This window comes from Aulonocara stuartgranti (genome assembly GCF_965226115.1).
Source record: "Aulonocara stuartgranti genome assembly, chromosome: 7".
NCBI lineage: Eukaryota > Metazoa > Chordata > Actinopteri > Cichliformes > Cichlidae > Aulonocara > Aulonocara stuartgranti.
In genome coordinates this window covers 31,021,307-31,036,614 of record NC_138945.1, presented here as the reverse complement: position 1 = coordinate 31,036,614, position 15,308 = coordinate 31,021,307, and the positions used below count along the sequence as shown (strand labels likewise).

General features: G+C 36.4%; 1 protein-coding gene across 2 annotated transcripts in view; it reads right to left on the bottom strand.

The window, feature by feature from the left end:
* Positions 1 to 1,755: 1,755 nt before the first annotated feature.
* Positions 1,756 to 15,308, bottom strand: part of LOC309709914 (uncharacterized protein) — a 56,222-nt gene continuing 42,669 nt past the window's right edge. The window contains exons 1-2 of one of the 2 annotated variants that reach the window (XR_014277631.1): positions 4,615 to 4,692; positions 1,756 to 4,125 (exon numbers count right to left, since the gene is read on the bottom strand). The gene's annotated coding sequence lies outside the window, so the exon portion shown is untranslated. Of the gene's footprint in view, positions 4,126 to 4,614; positions 4,693 to 15,308 lie in introns of those variants that run through there. The other variant, XR_014277630.1, reaches the window with a different exon arrangement.

Genomic DNA, 15,308 nt, shown 5'->3' with positions numbered 1-15,308 from the left:
AATTAAACTAACCCCACTAACTGCATTTCTTTGGACTGTGAGAGGAAACCTAGAGTACCCAGAGAGAACCCATGCAAACGCTGGGAGAACAAGCAAACTCCACACAGAAACACCCTGGCCTGATGGTGGAATTGAACTCCTTCTTGCTGTGAGGCAACAGTGCTAACAGCTGTTCTACTGTGCTGCCCCTATATATAAATATAAAAAATGTGTTCATCCCCTTATTGGTTTCCTTATAGTCACACCTGCTTAGTCTAAGCCAAAGCAGGTGTAAGGTAAGACAATTCAATTGGTGACTTCTATGTTACCAATCATGTCCCACCCGCAAAACCTACCGTACGATATCGAAAAACTAGTGACACATTGAAAGAATGCTCCCAGACATAATGCAAAAAAGTAACAGAAAAATGTGGAAGTGATTTCACAAGACATGCTGTCTCTTGTTGGCTGCTTGACATGTAAAGTACATGACATAATGTTTTTGGTCAGCTTCTCAGCTACTATCTGTGTTCCTGACACGGCACTGATAAACGGAAGTGAACACATTTGACACACAACTTGTACCTTGTGAGAAAATGAAACCAATATCCTAGTTAACTTTTATTGGAACACTACCAGGAACATATTCACTAACTCCATTTACGATCACTTAAATAGACTGTGAAAACAGTGGAGCTCATCGTTGGTGTTCAGCTAACAGGACGACTCTCACAAAGTACAGGCAGCCAAAGTGCACTGGCACTTTTTTTCCCTTCTCATAACTATGTAGTCTGGCAAACAGTAGCAGTTAGTGAATACATCCCAGCTGGAGCTCACTGTCAGACAGCAGTGACAGTCACAGCAGGATGCAGAGTGCATGAGCTGATCAAAGCTACATAGCAACAAGTATGCATCAAAAAAACATTAATGTTTTTCTTTTTCATTTTGCCAGAAGTGTCACTCTAAAGACCTATTGGATGAATATGAATGTGTTGATCACTGCATTCTTCTGGCATGAGTTTGAATACCCCAGTGCACTAATGGTATGCATATGTCAGTAGGGGTACTGTACCTACATGTCAAGAAAGAAAGAACAATGTTTTTACCTATTTCTCTAAGCTCTGTTCTGAAGCTGAAAATATAAATAATAAAAAGAATAGACACCCAGAGTAAGGTGAGAAAGAGAGGAGAGAGAAACACAGTATTTGCAGCATTGGGATGTGACAGCACCCGTGGCTAAAGTGTTCTGGAAAAAAACATTTTTATGTTTTCTTATTAGCTCCCAAAATATCAGGTTTTTACACGAGAGCTCACTCCAGGCTGAAATTAATTCATGCCATCAGCATAACTATATTTGATTATGTAGCTCCCTGCCGTGAGGACAGAGAGAAAAAAAAAACAACTTAATTAACTTTCATTTTCACCATGGACTAGGTCATGTAACTGCCATGTCTACAGTTAGAAAAGAAGTATGCAACAGAAAAACATGATCATGGAAAAAATGTAATGGTATTTGCTCAACTTGGCTGGTCATTGTACAACTAATGACTGATATGTGTTAGAATCTAATAGACACCTAATAATAATTAAATGTGCTGAACAGAGTGGAGGTTTGGCTGTAAAAGAAAAAAATAAATAAAAAGAAAGTGGAATGAACAATCTAAAAAGTATCAAAAGTTTGTGTTTGTATTCTTTATGCCATTTATTTATCTCCATGCTAACGTGGCCTTCAGCAAATAACTCACCCTATCAAAAAACCTGACTGTGTCAGGTGTGAAGTGATCAATATGGCTTATAATGTAAAGTGTTTTAAGAGGTCAATAAACTCAATAATTCAGTAACCTATTCCTCAGCATTTTTTGTTACTTTTCTTCCATACTAATAATTGCATTTTGGTGGGTGTTTGTGAGTTTTTGTGTGTGCTTTTAATGACTGTTCTTGCTCTTGTTCTAAAAATGCAGATGTATACAAAGTGTTCAGTTCAGCACTACAGCTTTAGTAGTTATAAAATAGCCTGTAAAAGATGAGATTATATTTTTGAACAAATAGGAGGTTATTGTTTTTTTTTATACCTGAATGGACTCTAAAAACAGATATGGACAGATAGAGTGAGACAAAACTAGAAAAGCTGACCATTTCAAAGTGCAGTTAATTCAACATTTTAATAATTTTACTTTAGTAGGAGTAGTACACAAAAATGATACAGTATAAAATATTTGTTTGCAGTAAAAGTATTTAAATATTATGTAAAGTTTGCAATATATATTAGTAAAATTACATTTAAGCAGTAAAAACCTATTTACCTATATGTACAGTTATGTCCATATATATAAGGGAAAAGACAGTTGGGGTTTTTTTTTTAGGTTTTTATTCAGCCTCTGTAATCAACGATGTGATTTGTACTCAAATATGTTATTGAGTAGCACACTTTTCGCTTTAATGGAAGTGCTTTACAAAAGTATTGTATTAACTGTATTAGGAAGTACGACTATAGAAGATATATGCAGGAAAATCTAAAATCTGTAAGAATATGAAATGTTGTATTTCCTCTCTGGAGCTGTTTTCAGTTGCAACCTGTCTGAGATTAGGTGGCAAACTTGACTACTGAATATTATATCTTTGTTTTGAGAAACTCTTGGGTTCTTTTGCAATATGGTTGCTTGCCATTATCCACCAGCACTACAGAGCGCTGTCCTATCAGTTTGGCAGCACTTTCCTGAATCACTACCAATACACATCAGAATCCATCCTAATGATTCTTTCTGTAACCACATCATAAATAAATACTAATTTCATTAGCAGCCATACATATCCATGCCACAATATTACTTCCACCATGTTTGACATGTGGTGTGCTTCAGATGATGAGCTGTTCCTTTCCTCTGTCATATTTTTCTCTTTCATTCTAATGAAATCTGTCAGAAGTCATAGGAGTTGGCAGGAACTTGTTGTCTAGCAACATCTGATCTGCTCTTCAATTTAATTAAAGTCAGTTTTATTTGTATTGTGCCAAAACGCAACAACAATTGCCTCAAGGCACTTTATATCATAAGGTAAAGGAAAAATGATATGATCACCTACTTTTTTTTTCTCCTTTTAGTTTTTGCTTTTGCTCTGGTAGTTTTATTTTGGCATTTCTCTCATGGTCTCCTTCTTCTGTTTGGACTTAGTACTAAGCGTTCCAGTGAACAGTTACGAAATAGCAGTTCAACACTTCCATCAATCAATTCCACATCATTCCTTTACTGAATTTTTGATGAAAAACAAGCCTTATCTGATCATGACACTGCTTGTCAGACAATTTTCACATTACTTTTTGGGCTCTACACTGGGGGACTATATAATGAAACAGAACTCTGTTAGACTGATCTAAATTCCAGAAAATTCCAAAAGAAAGCTGAAATCTGGGGAACATTCTAAAAAAAAGTAAATATATCCAAAAAATCTATTGAAAATGTCAGCTAAAGTCTTTATGAACTGAAGATAACAAATAGCTTTTTATGATCCATTGAGAATCACCAGCCCCTCATTAAACAATATGAAATAGATGAAAAAACCCTAATTTCCTAATAATAATAGTGATAATAATAATACATACATTTCAGACATATGCCTGAAACCCTAAAGTTCCAGTGTGCTTTCAATAGGCAACAAAACTGGGTAAAATGATTTGAAATTGGTCTTAATCAGTTTCTTTTTTTTAAAGTTAATATATCTACTCATCAGTTCCACAACTGTAAGACAATAAGAAAATTAGTGGACACGTATTTTCATGTCTGAACCACATAGGGCTGATGGAAGGAGAAGCTGGATTTACAGTCCATGGTGCCGCAGTCTCTTATCTACACTGTTCCTGACCCTTTCCCTCTGTATAGTATATATAGTATATTCTCTGCTCACACTCTCTGTCATCTCTACAGCATCTTCATCTGCTTCCACCTCCTCCTCTTCTTTATCTGCCTCCTACACTGCTACTCTCTCCTCCCTCATCACCATCTCACCTCTTCCCCCTCACTTCAAGTCTCATCTCCTGAACTTAAGTTAAACCTCTAACATAAGAAAATATTCATTAACATGGACAAATTATTCACTCCCAATGTCACTGCAGTGAAGTTATTGTGAACAGATTAGATATGTGATCCTCCCCTGGAGAGAGAGAGGGGGAAAAGAACAACACACAGTAAGCCATAACTGCAACAGCAACAATAGTCGGTTATAAGGTATAGTGATGGGATTTCCGGCTCTTTTTAGAGAACCGGCTCTTTCGGTCCGGCTCACTAAAAAGAGCCAGCTCTTTCGGCTCCGAACCGGCTCTTCAGGTTGTTTTGTTGCTTCAATTAATTTATTATTAACAATAATATAAAATTATGCACAAAAGGAATTACTAATGTTAAAAAAAAAAAGTGGTTTTATTTATATATGTTTATATATAAATATATACGGTGGCCCCTAGAGACAAAACACGTACAAACTCCAAAACACATTTCTAGCATGAACTGAACTTCCAAAACAGAGCTACCTAGATCACTTAAATTACACAATTGAAAGCATGAAAGCATATGTGTATTGTTTGTGTATTTATACACAAGCACTCATATATATTCAAATAATTTAAAAAAAAAAAAGTTCATTTACCTGTTACTACCACACACCAAATCCGGTCGTTGGTACTTGCTGGCTTGTGTTGCCACTAGGTAACAAAAGCTCAACACTGCCCCCTAGCATCCTGGAGTAGTGATGTGCGATACCACTGATTTCCTTTCCGATCCGATACCAAGTAATATTCAGGGTGGTATCGACGATACTGATCCGATACCGATACTTTGTACAAAACGGATTTTATTTATTGTATCTCAAATTATAGCGTCATAATGATTACAGGACATCAGAATACCTTCTTCTTATCACTTAATAATGCAGAGTTCATCATATAGAAATAAAAAAACTAAAGTTTTGTGCTATTTGAACACCTTGCCTGCCTGGAGGACTAAAGGACTCCGTGAGAGACTCTCACCCTAGCAGCACCTGTCCCTCTCCTCCTCTTCAGTTCGCCTCAACATACGCTCGTCATATTTTGTGATATGATTTACTCTGAGGTGTTTGACAAGGTTAGTGATGTTGCCACAACCATACATGCCAACCCTCCCGATTTTTCCGGGAGAATCCCACCTTTCTCCAGATTTTCCACCCGGACAACAAAGTTGAAAAACCATATCGCAGAATTCATAGCGCGGCCCAGCCAATTCCAGTTTCCAACAATGACGGCAGCGACTTAGTTTTAATATCACTCTTATTTCTCTTTCTGGGTCGCAAAAAAACTTTTAACATATTTTCAGGTGAGAATGTAGCTGTGTAAACTTCAAATATCAAATATTATAACGTTATGATGGTGTGGAGAGGCAAATTTAATCTTAAACCCCAATGCCCCTGTTCCAGGGGCACGGGCTGTGATGCCAGGTCTGTTATGTAAACGCAGACATGTGTGGTATCCACAGGAACGTTAGAATCTCAACTAAAAGCTCATATAAACCATTTCTACGACCACCAAACACAACTAAAACAGCAAACGATTAAATTAGTGGGTAGTGTAAACATTTCGTGAAATGACGTAAGTGCAAACCACCCAACAGCATGTGAGCGGAAAAACAATACATTTTCTAAAAGCTGACATCATACAGATTCCAAAACAGCAACTTTCATCACGCTCTGACCAAAACTCATTGAACAATCAACAAAAGATGACCAAAACTATGCTTTACTTTTGAAAAAACAGTAGCATGAATTCTCTTACCTCTGCTGTCTTGCCTCGAAAACTTTATGTGTATTTCTCACCTTGCAATGTGTGATTGGTGGGATTGATGGTTGATGAACCTATTGGCTTAAATGATTAAAAAGAGGGGTCAGTCATGCAAATCCGCCACATGAAGCCAAAGTTACTGCCCCTCAGAATTTAAAGTCCCGAAGACCTTTTTTGCTGTGCAAATTACATTCACACAAGGCCCATTATACGTGTGTGGGTGATTCTTCCAAAAAAAAAAAATTCAAAATCAAGCATTTTAAGGGCATGTAAATAACGTTGAATCATTTCTGCTGCTCATTACCTAAGGAATTTCAGCACTCAGAGACTGTGCCAAAATGTGCCAAACTGCAAAACACTTGGCTATGTTTTCACTGAAAACCTCTCTAACTTAACTCTGTTTCACTTTAGCAGCATCAGTCTTTGCACAGATAATGTCCATATGTTGATCAAAGGAGCTTGCAAAGAAAAGCGCCTGGACTTCTTTAAGTTGCTTGAAGACATTTCACCTCTCATCCAAGAAGCTTCTTCAGTTCTAAGGTCAAATGGTGGAGAGTCCCAGATATAAACCTAGTGGGAGTATCCCCCCACAGAGGGACAAAAGGACCCCCTGATGATCCTCTAATCGCCTGAGCCAAGGTGTGAAACTGGGTGTGGGTCCCAATCTGGGAATCTCCACCATTTGACCTTAGAATTGAAGAAGCTTCTCGGATGAGAGGTGAAACGTCTTCATGCAACTTAAAGAAGTCCAGACGCTTTTCTTTGCCAGCTCCTTTGACTACGATGACCTGGATGACTGAGAACCTTCACAGACATTCATATGTTGATGTTAATATGGGTTTTATAAGGGGTTATACTCTATTGATTTTGGGCATGTCATTTTTGAACAGGAACCACAGAAAAACCCTTGGGATTTTAAAGGTTATTTTAAAAAAACAACAACATTGTTTTTTAGATAGTTATACACCTGACTGCAATGCATTGTTTTTATATTTTGTTGTTATATTGTCACCAACAATAAATCACACAACAAATGCATAATATGGAAAATCCTACCAAGTACAATTAAGCAAAAGCGTAACTGTTCAAAGTACTTCAAAGAACACAGTGTTATTTGCCATATATAGCATAAAAGAGATTGTTTTGTTTTTGTTAAATTTATTTGAAAGAATTTAGTAGATTATACCCAGCCCCACAATTATCCATTAACATCCCGTGATCAAGTTCCTCACTAAAATGGGACTTATATGTCAGCAACATTTAAGATGTGTCTCTTTTAGCTTCTGTGACAGTCAATTCAATTCAATTTATTTATATAGCACCACATTACTACAGTCATCTCAAAGTCATGTATATTGTAAGGTAAAGACCTCACGATAAAATGTACATTAGTGCACATGATGTAAAGAAGGGAGCAGGAGAGATTTCAACCTTCCATGGTCAATTGGTGGAGGAGTACATGAGAACCCTTGAAGAGTGAAATCCTTACTGGAATTGCATACCTGTTTCCATTGAGCTGGTTTGCTTTTCAGGTAAGCCTTCTCTGGAACACTATCCCTCTGAATTTGCTTGTACTTCATGAAGAAATTTAGAAGTCCCTCTGACGATACATATATTCAAATTATGACTGCCTGGCTGTCAAGGACATTTTAATACACAAATTTCAATACGTAAAAATTATAACCCTTTAACCCACCTTTATTTATATAAAAACAAGCCTTTGATTGAAAGACAGTATTTGAAAATAATGCATTTACTAACTTGCCACATAAAGCCAATTTAATAATAATTGCATTTTTGCACTTTTATGCTTTAAAATATTACAATTAAAATATTTTTTAAATATTCTATATATAGGAAATGACATTTTGATTAGCATATTTCTTTTTGTGACTACTTTCGTGACTTTGTGTGGCTATCAGGTAATAGCTAATGGTTAAATGGCTAACTGTGCACTATCCAGGTTAACGTTTATGATGACTGTTTAATACTTAAGTGTTGCTGAAATGGGAGCAGTGTGAAAACACCATGATCAACACCTCTGTGTGCAAATGTTGCTCCTTATTGACAGGCATAAAATCATTTTAACATTTTTGGAGTATCACTCTCCTAGGACAAGAATGGAGAATGAAATAACAATGCTTAGAGACCTCCTGAAGCTTATGAGATTATGCAAATCTGTATTAAAAGCAGCAACAGAGCTCATCAAGTTTTCTGCACCTAGCCACCTGTAGACAGGTTCTGCACTCTTAACTCAGTATGTCTGGAGTAGATTGACATTGATGTGAAGAAAATGGCGAATGATGAAAGAGTCAGAGTGTTGTATCTAATTTGGTGAAATCACGGTTATCAAACTTGAACAAAAATCATTTAGTCGATTGCCCAGGTGTTTATCTAACTTAAAAGCATCCAGAGCCATTCCCCTGTTACCCTTCTTATGCGAGCTTATCAGTTTTTATTCCAACCCAGACTCTCTGTAAACTGTTATTACTGAGCCCAGTCTCAATCTTATGCCTCAGTGTTGTACCATAGTTTGGCTTTGTTTATTTCAGCCCTCACCTCCCTGCTGAATTCATGAATGCATTTTTTTTTCCTTTCGCACAAAAGACAGTTTCTGTCATCCCTTAATTTCAAAACCGAATAAATGCACGAACTGTGGTATAATTGCAATTCATTGCAGTGCTTTTTATTTTTCATATGATTTACAATATAATCCTCATATATTTTTTGTAATGTAAGTTGTTTATCTTTAAAGTGGAGACAGCCACATTACACCTCTCAACTATTCTTATTTTCCATAATCACAATCTTTTCCCTAATCATGGTATAGTTGCCAGACATCACAGGCAGTTAGAATAAAAAATAAATGCCTTTGGGCATATGAGCAAATGGAAGTACAGAACATAATCGGGGGGTTTACAGAATTGTGCAACACCTCTGTTTCTCATTTCTCATGGAAATAGGATTTGGTAGTTTCAATACTGTTTACTGTGATCCTATTACATCCTCAGTTTACCCATTTACTCCTCAAAGCTTTTTAAGATTAAACTCTTTGGCATTTTCAGGCTTAATAAGGCAGAGAATAGCATTATTCCTCTGAAGGTGATACTAATTTGCATACATAGTTGCCCACTTCATACACACACACATACATACACACACACCTACTGCAAACAGCGTCCATCCTTTTATTGTCACACCACACATCCCACCATCCTCTACCTCCCTCCCTCCTCTTTCCATCCAGCTAACCCAGCAAATGTTTAAATTACACGACCAAGTAAGCAAGATTAATTAAAATGATAATCTACAGGCTGAATATATTTCACAGTTAGCTAGGCGGCTGTTTGAAATTGCTGTGCAGAGTTTTAAAGTCAAAGTGAAGTGTTGACCTAACCGTCTGCTTTAGTGAAACAGTCATTACCTCAATTAAGAACACACAGACAATAAAGCCCCCATTATATGCAAAATACCCAGCTCTATAATATACTTTATTAATGTAATGAATTGTAATGACATTAAAAAAATATAGTAATATTTGATTTATGCTGTAAATGTTAAATCATGTATATTTAATTTTAATACAGATATCTGGAGAGCTAACATCTGTGAAAATGAAGCTATCCGAATATAAAGTATTCCCCTTAAAGGCTTAGGAAGAGAACAAGTAGTCTCTTGAGCCTCATTACAGTATACACAGTATATGCAAAGGTTCTATATATTACATTTTTGTGTTCTTTTCCATATAATACAGAACTGAGCTCTTTTGCTATATTTAGTACACTGTTACCAAAGATGATTCTTCAGGTTTGAAGATGCTGCAACAATGCAGTTCTCAACTGCTCTATCTCCCAAAAACAAGCTTTAATCAAAACATGGGTGAGATTCTCTATTTGCGGATGCCAGATAATCCTCTTATGAAGTAACTATAGACTCAAACTTGAAACGGTTTCTCATCATTCTCCCATTCATTCTGATACAACATACTGAAACAGCACACACTGTACTGTGTTAGATGAGCCCATCACCCTGACTTGGGTGAGAATGGGAAAAGATTTTCAGAATCCTCAATCACTGTCAATTATTGTCTGAAAAAGTGTAATCTCTGTGAATGTATTTGCATGTATATTATGTGTGTGCATATCTGTACTTTGTGTGTATTCCTGTGTGCACAACTCTGTACAAGCCTCCTCATCTCCATGCTTCATTTAGCTGTCATTAGTAGAATTAATGGCTGTGGGTTTGGGCCAGGGAGAGAATATGGCACATTTCCAAAAATATGGGCGAACAACTCTGTGAGCAACTCAGAAGTTGCTCAGAGTCATGGATGCTAGAAGGATGGTGGTGAAGGATGAGAATTTAAATGAGGATTAGAATAAGAGACACAAACATGGAGAAGAAACAATGAGAGAGGGAGCTGAGATGCAGATAGGGAGTGCAAGTATTAGAAAAGATTGACTTGCAAGGGAGAAGTAATTGGTATCACTGGTCGAGCGACAAATGGGTTGAAGGAAGAGTGGAGATGGAGGCAGAGACAGAGATAGATGGTGTTCATTTTGATTGAAAATGAAGGAAAGACACTACAGCTGGAGAATGGCATGATAGCATATTGGACTGTTCTTTCATTCACGTTTAAAATATATGTTTTTTTTTAATCATTTTTGACTTTCTGTCAACAAAAGATAGATTTTTCATATATAGTGAAAATAGAGGTGTTTAAAACCCACCCTAAAGTAGATGAAAAGCATCTGTCCAATTGTATTGTAAATGCAGGCTGTAAAAGGAGCATTTTGAAATCCTTTTCAGAGAAATGGTCAAGTACTTTTTCACAGAGCAGCAAAATTACAAACTGTTTTCTCTGTGTCATTGTGACCGATAAAAGTGCATTTAATAGCTTATCATTAAGTTTTTGCTGTAAAGTGGTTACTTCAGTTTTGAATTATTTCTTAGAAAAACCGTCCCGGTTTTGATTATTTGTTAGTTGGAGGATTTCAGTGTATTCACTAGTTTATGCCCAGTCAGCTTTTGTTGGATTTACCAGAAACCTGTTTTAGCAACAAAGCTGAAAAGACAAAAGCTTCTATCAGTGCACTGTGAAAAAATCTCAACAAGGACTGGACAGCATTTAGCATGTACTGGTGCATTTATGGTTTATGAGATGAATCTTTAAATCTTTAACGTAAAGTGGTCAACATGTGAAACAATACACAACATTTAAGCATTGTCATACAGCAATACTGTTGTTAATATAAAGATTTAAAGTGCCACTATGTCTTGGTAGTTTGCAAAATCTCAGAACCAAAACTATTCAGGTGGACTAATGAATGTCTTAATAAACAAACTGCAGTGCATCGTGGATACTGCCATTGATTATATATATATAAAATTTTATAATAACGGAGTGAATAATGTGATGAATGAGTCCACTGGAAAGTTGAAGGATCACGATAAAATAAAAGTACTCAACTGAAATGAAAATATCCAAGAGCTTTGGTTGCAAGGTAGAAACATGTGAGAATGTGAGCCGTTAAGGTATTTTGAGTAGCAAATAAAATGCTTTGGCCTTGCATAAACCAGTGCTTAACCGTGACACTTAATACAAGCCCTATTTTGTGCAGAGCTGGTGAAGAAAGGTTAAGTGGATGCCACTGGAGAGCAGAGAAAACACAGCTTGGAGTAAAGTCAGTGAAAACAAAAACAAAACAAAAAATGGGATGTGGTAAGAAAAGACAGGAGATTATTGTAGTCATGTCAAAAAGAAGATTATATGCAGGGGAATGACTTATACGTGCGCCTGCTATTTTATCATTGCCCTTGTCATACATCCAAATTTTCCTTGATGCAGCCATGCAGATAGGTATATTTATAGGATGTATACTTTCAAACAGATCATTACTTACATTTAGAGAAGGCACTTTTTTTTCTTTTTACATCTGTCTTGAACATCAACATTTTGTGGGTATTATCAGGATGCATGATTGAATATGTGCTTCCTCCACAAAATGAGGTTTTGGTCTTTGGGGTGAATTTGGATATGTCGTACTTCTTTAGACCTTCACGCTTACAAGGGAAATTCAGGGAGGAAGAAGAACAAGATGCCTTCTCATCAGTAGCTTGTCAAGATTAACAGCTTAATTCTGACCGAATGTTATTTACTTGGTTTCAAATCCTCTCAAAAGACAATAAAATAGATTCGACCACTGAAAGTTGAGGTATTGTGTTGTGTCCCCAGTTCAAAAAGAACACAGAAGATTCCTGTGAAATAGAGATGACTGCTATCAGAAAATGTGTTTATATCGTTTGATTTATAATTAAGTATAAGTATATATACATTTTAGATGTATAGACCAAATAAATTCTCCTGTCTTCAAAGCAGAGCCATCATTTTCCCAGAAAAGAAAGCATTGTTTTCACACTAATAAACCAGTATGTATACATGCAGCAGCACATACAAACACACACATCAATGGTGGTGCCCTGTCAGCCTAATGAGCTTTTCAAAGCCTTGTTTTAGCCTTGGATGTGTGTTTTGAAAGCTAATATGACATGCAAAGCAATTTGAAAGTCAGAGCATGGCCATTAGGGTGGGATGGTTAAGGTTAGGCTTTGTGTTAGACTCCTCTCAGTGAATGGAAGTCAGTGTAATGTCTTAACAAGCATAGCTGTGTGAACCTGTCTGTACTTGTATTTAAATACGCTTAGATGTATGCAGGCATATTCCTACAGTATGTAGTATTTGTGAGTGTCTGTATTTTACATGTGTGTGTTTCCTCATCTACTTTCATGTACACGCAACTGTGTTACACCAGGTTAGACAGTCATGTCAATGGCAGGAATAACTGAGGTATCACTAATTAAAACATTTCTAATTGCTTTACTTAGTATCATTAAAGAAGTGAGGGTCAGACTGCTGACACACAAAGACAAATGTGACACAATGAGCACAGAGTTGTACCTACATACACAGATATTTTGGTAGTGGGATGCATTTCTGGTTATTGTGCACTGCGTGGATGACACTAATCACTGTAGCATGAGGTTTCTCCTAACCTTTCTGCTAGATGCTAGATGTGGGTATATTCACAAACGGCTAGCTACACTGATGTACTTCAAATTAGTTCAGCTTTGTTATGTGGTTGTATACTGTCTTCATGGCTATATAGGAATGGCCATTTACAAGACAGCAAAGGCACAGCTTTGACAAGAACTTAATTGTTATGGTATGAAAATCTCATCAATAATAAGCTGAGGCTGTGAGTGTGTCTCATAATGGTGTCAAGCATAGCTAATTAACATTCATTGCACTGGCAAGAAACACTACAAAACAAACAAACAAAAAATGTTTAAAGGCCTTACTTATAATGAAATGTGTGGGCTTACTAATTCCTGCATGTCACCCACCATTATATGTAGCAACTGACTATTTGGTGCTGTAGATAACAGAAAATTATCAGTAATTTTCAAACATAGATTTATAAGAATGGGTCTGTTAAATCATCTGTTAGACTCACCCCACTAGTTAAACATACATGTAACTTGCCATTGAACAGGTTCGTGTGGATGGAGTGCAGTAATGTTTTAAATGTACTTTCATTTAATGTTACATTTCACAGTACAGTACAAGTGTAGAATTTACTTCTTCTTTTTTTTTACACAATACTGACTGGCCAAATTTCTTCAATGTAAAAGTCCAATTATACTCTGACATGACACCTGATCAGAAGTTCTTCAAAACACTGTATAGCCTCCTCTGAGAAATAGAACTTTGTAAGTTATACAGTCATGTGCACTGCTGTCAGTATGTGTTGCATTATAACCATATCTGTATATACAGTTTATTTTGATGAGTTATGAAATATAATTGTTTATATATTTATTTTACTTAAAATGATCACCATGGCCTGGTGCTTGCCTCACAGCAAGAAGGTCCTGCGTAGGTTCTCTCTGCAAATGAATTTCTGTCTCTCTGTGTTAGCCCTGCACTGGGCTGGCGACCTGTCCAGAGTATACCCTACCTCTCACCCTGTGGTCGCTCCCGGAAAAAAAAATAAGCAGGTGAAAATGGATGGATAGGTGGATTAAATGATCAATTCAAATCAGGTGGCATATTTGCTTTCACATCATGACTGTTCTTCCATTGTTCTCCTTAGGACTAAATACCTCTATTTTCTACTCTTGTTGTCAAAACAGACTTGTTACTTTAGGTTTTATGCATTTGAGAGGAGTAGTTATTTCACTTTGCTGCAATGATTCTCAACATCAGCCCAAATGGAGGGAACAATAATACATACAGTCCTATTGATATAGCCATCACAGGCATTTACTGCACATAAAGAGATGCAAGAGGCAGCAAATAAACGAATAAAGCCATCTGCTGTACTATACTCAGGTGTTAATGTGCCCCTGAAGATTTCAGAATGGTTTTTGGTGCAAATCTCCATAAGTGGTGGCCGTGGTACATCAGCATGTAGCTTAGGAGTAACTTCATTTAAGTTGCAGGTTATTTCAAATGCAGCATTTCCAATAGCTCATCAAATATCAGAAAACACACTTTTTCTGTGCAGTTTTTAATCTATATCACAAAATGTATCAGCTACAGGTACAGGTACTATATTTCTTAGGGAGAGAAAAGATTGTTTTAATCTTCCTGAGGTGGATAAAGATGTAAGAAAGACAGAATGGGAGAGGAACAAGAGATTATTTTTAGAGGTATGGACTGAAAAATTAAAGCTTTTAGGTAATTTTTTATTTCTTTGCAGAGATATTAGATCTATACTAGCTCTGTTGATGAAGTTATGTTTGTTTCCATATTTTGAAAGCCTTGAAAAACAAACTGAAGCATACTAACTATGTCTTTTTTAGAGATTGCATGAAGATTTCAAGCTTACTTTTGGTTAAACGGGTTACTTTACTGCATTGTGGTAATAGCTCATGTAAGATCTGCTTATATCTTGTTGAATTCAGTTGCCAAAATCCACAAAATGCAGCAGCACAAGTCTGCTGATCACAGCCTGCATAGAAAATCTACTGGAGCTTACAACAGGAATTACTGTGACATATTACTAAGTGACTCTTTTCCACACATTCCACCACTATAACCGGTATTATGGTTTGCACACCTGCCAAATCTCACTTTAACCCATGACTAAACAAATTTTTCTGTTTAGGTGCAGAGGCAATGTTGCTCGTCTACGGTGCAACCACAAAAGCTATTTTTTTTATTCCTTTTGTTTTCTCTGCTTGTATTCTACATAACAGCTGTTCAGGCTTAATACATTCATTAGAATTTGAATTTAGGTTGATATAAAGTTTTATTCCCTTTTATTAATATTTCTTATCATCATACTAATGTAGCATTATATAAGAGTCTATTATCTTTGGTTAAAAATAGATGGTATAAATGTTCTAAACCTAACCTTTACTTTCATAATTTAAGTTGAATCAGCACTTTTTCCTAGAGTATTGCTTCAATACAAATGTCAATGCTTCCACTTAAGTGATGAACATCTGCACCTTTGACCTCTCTGCTTTT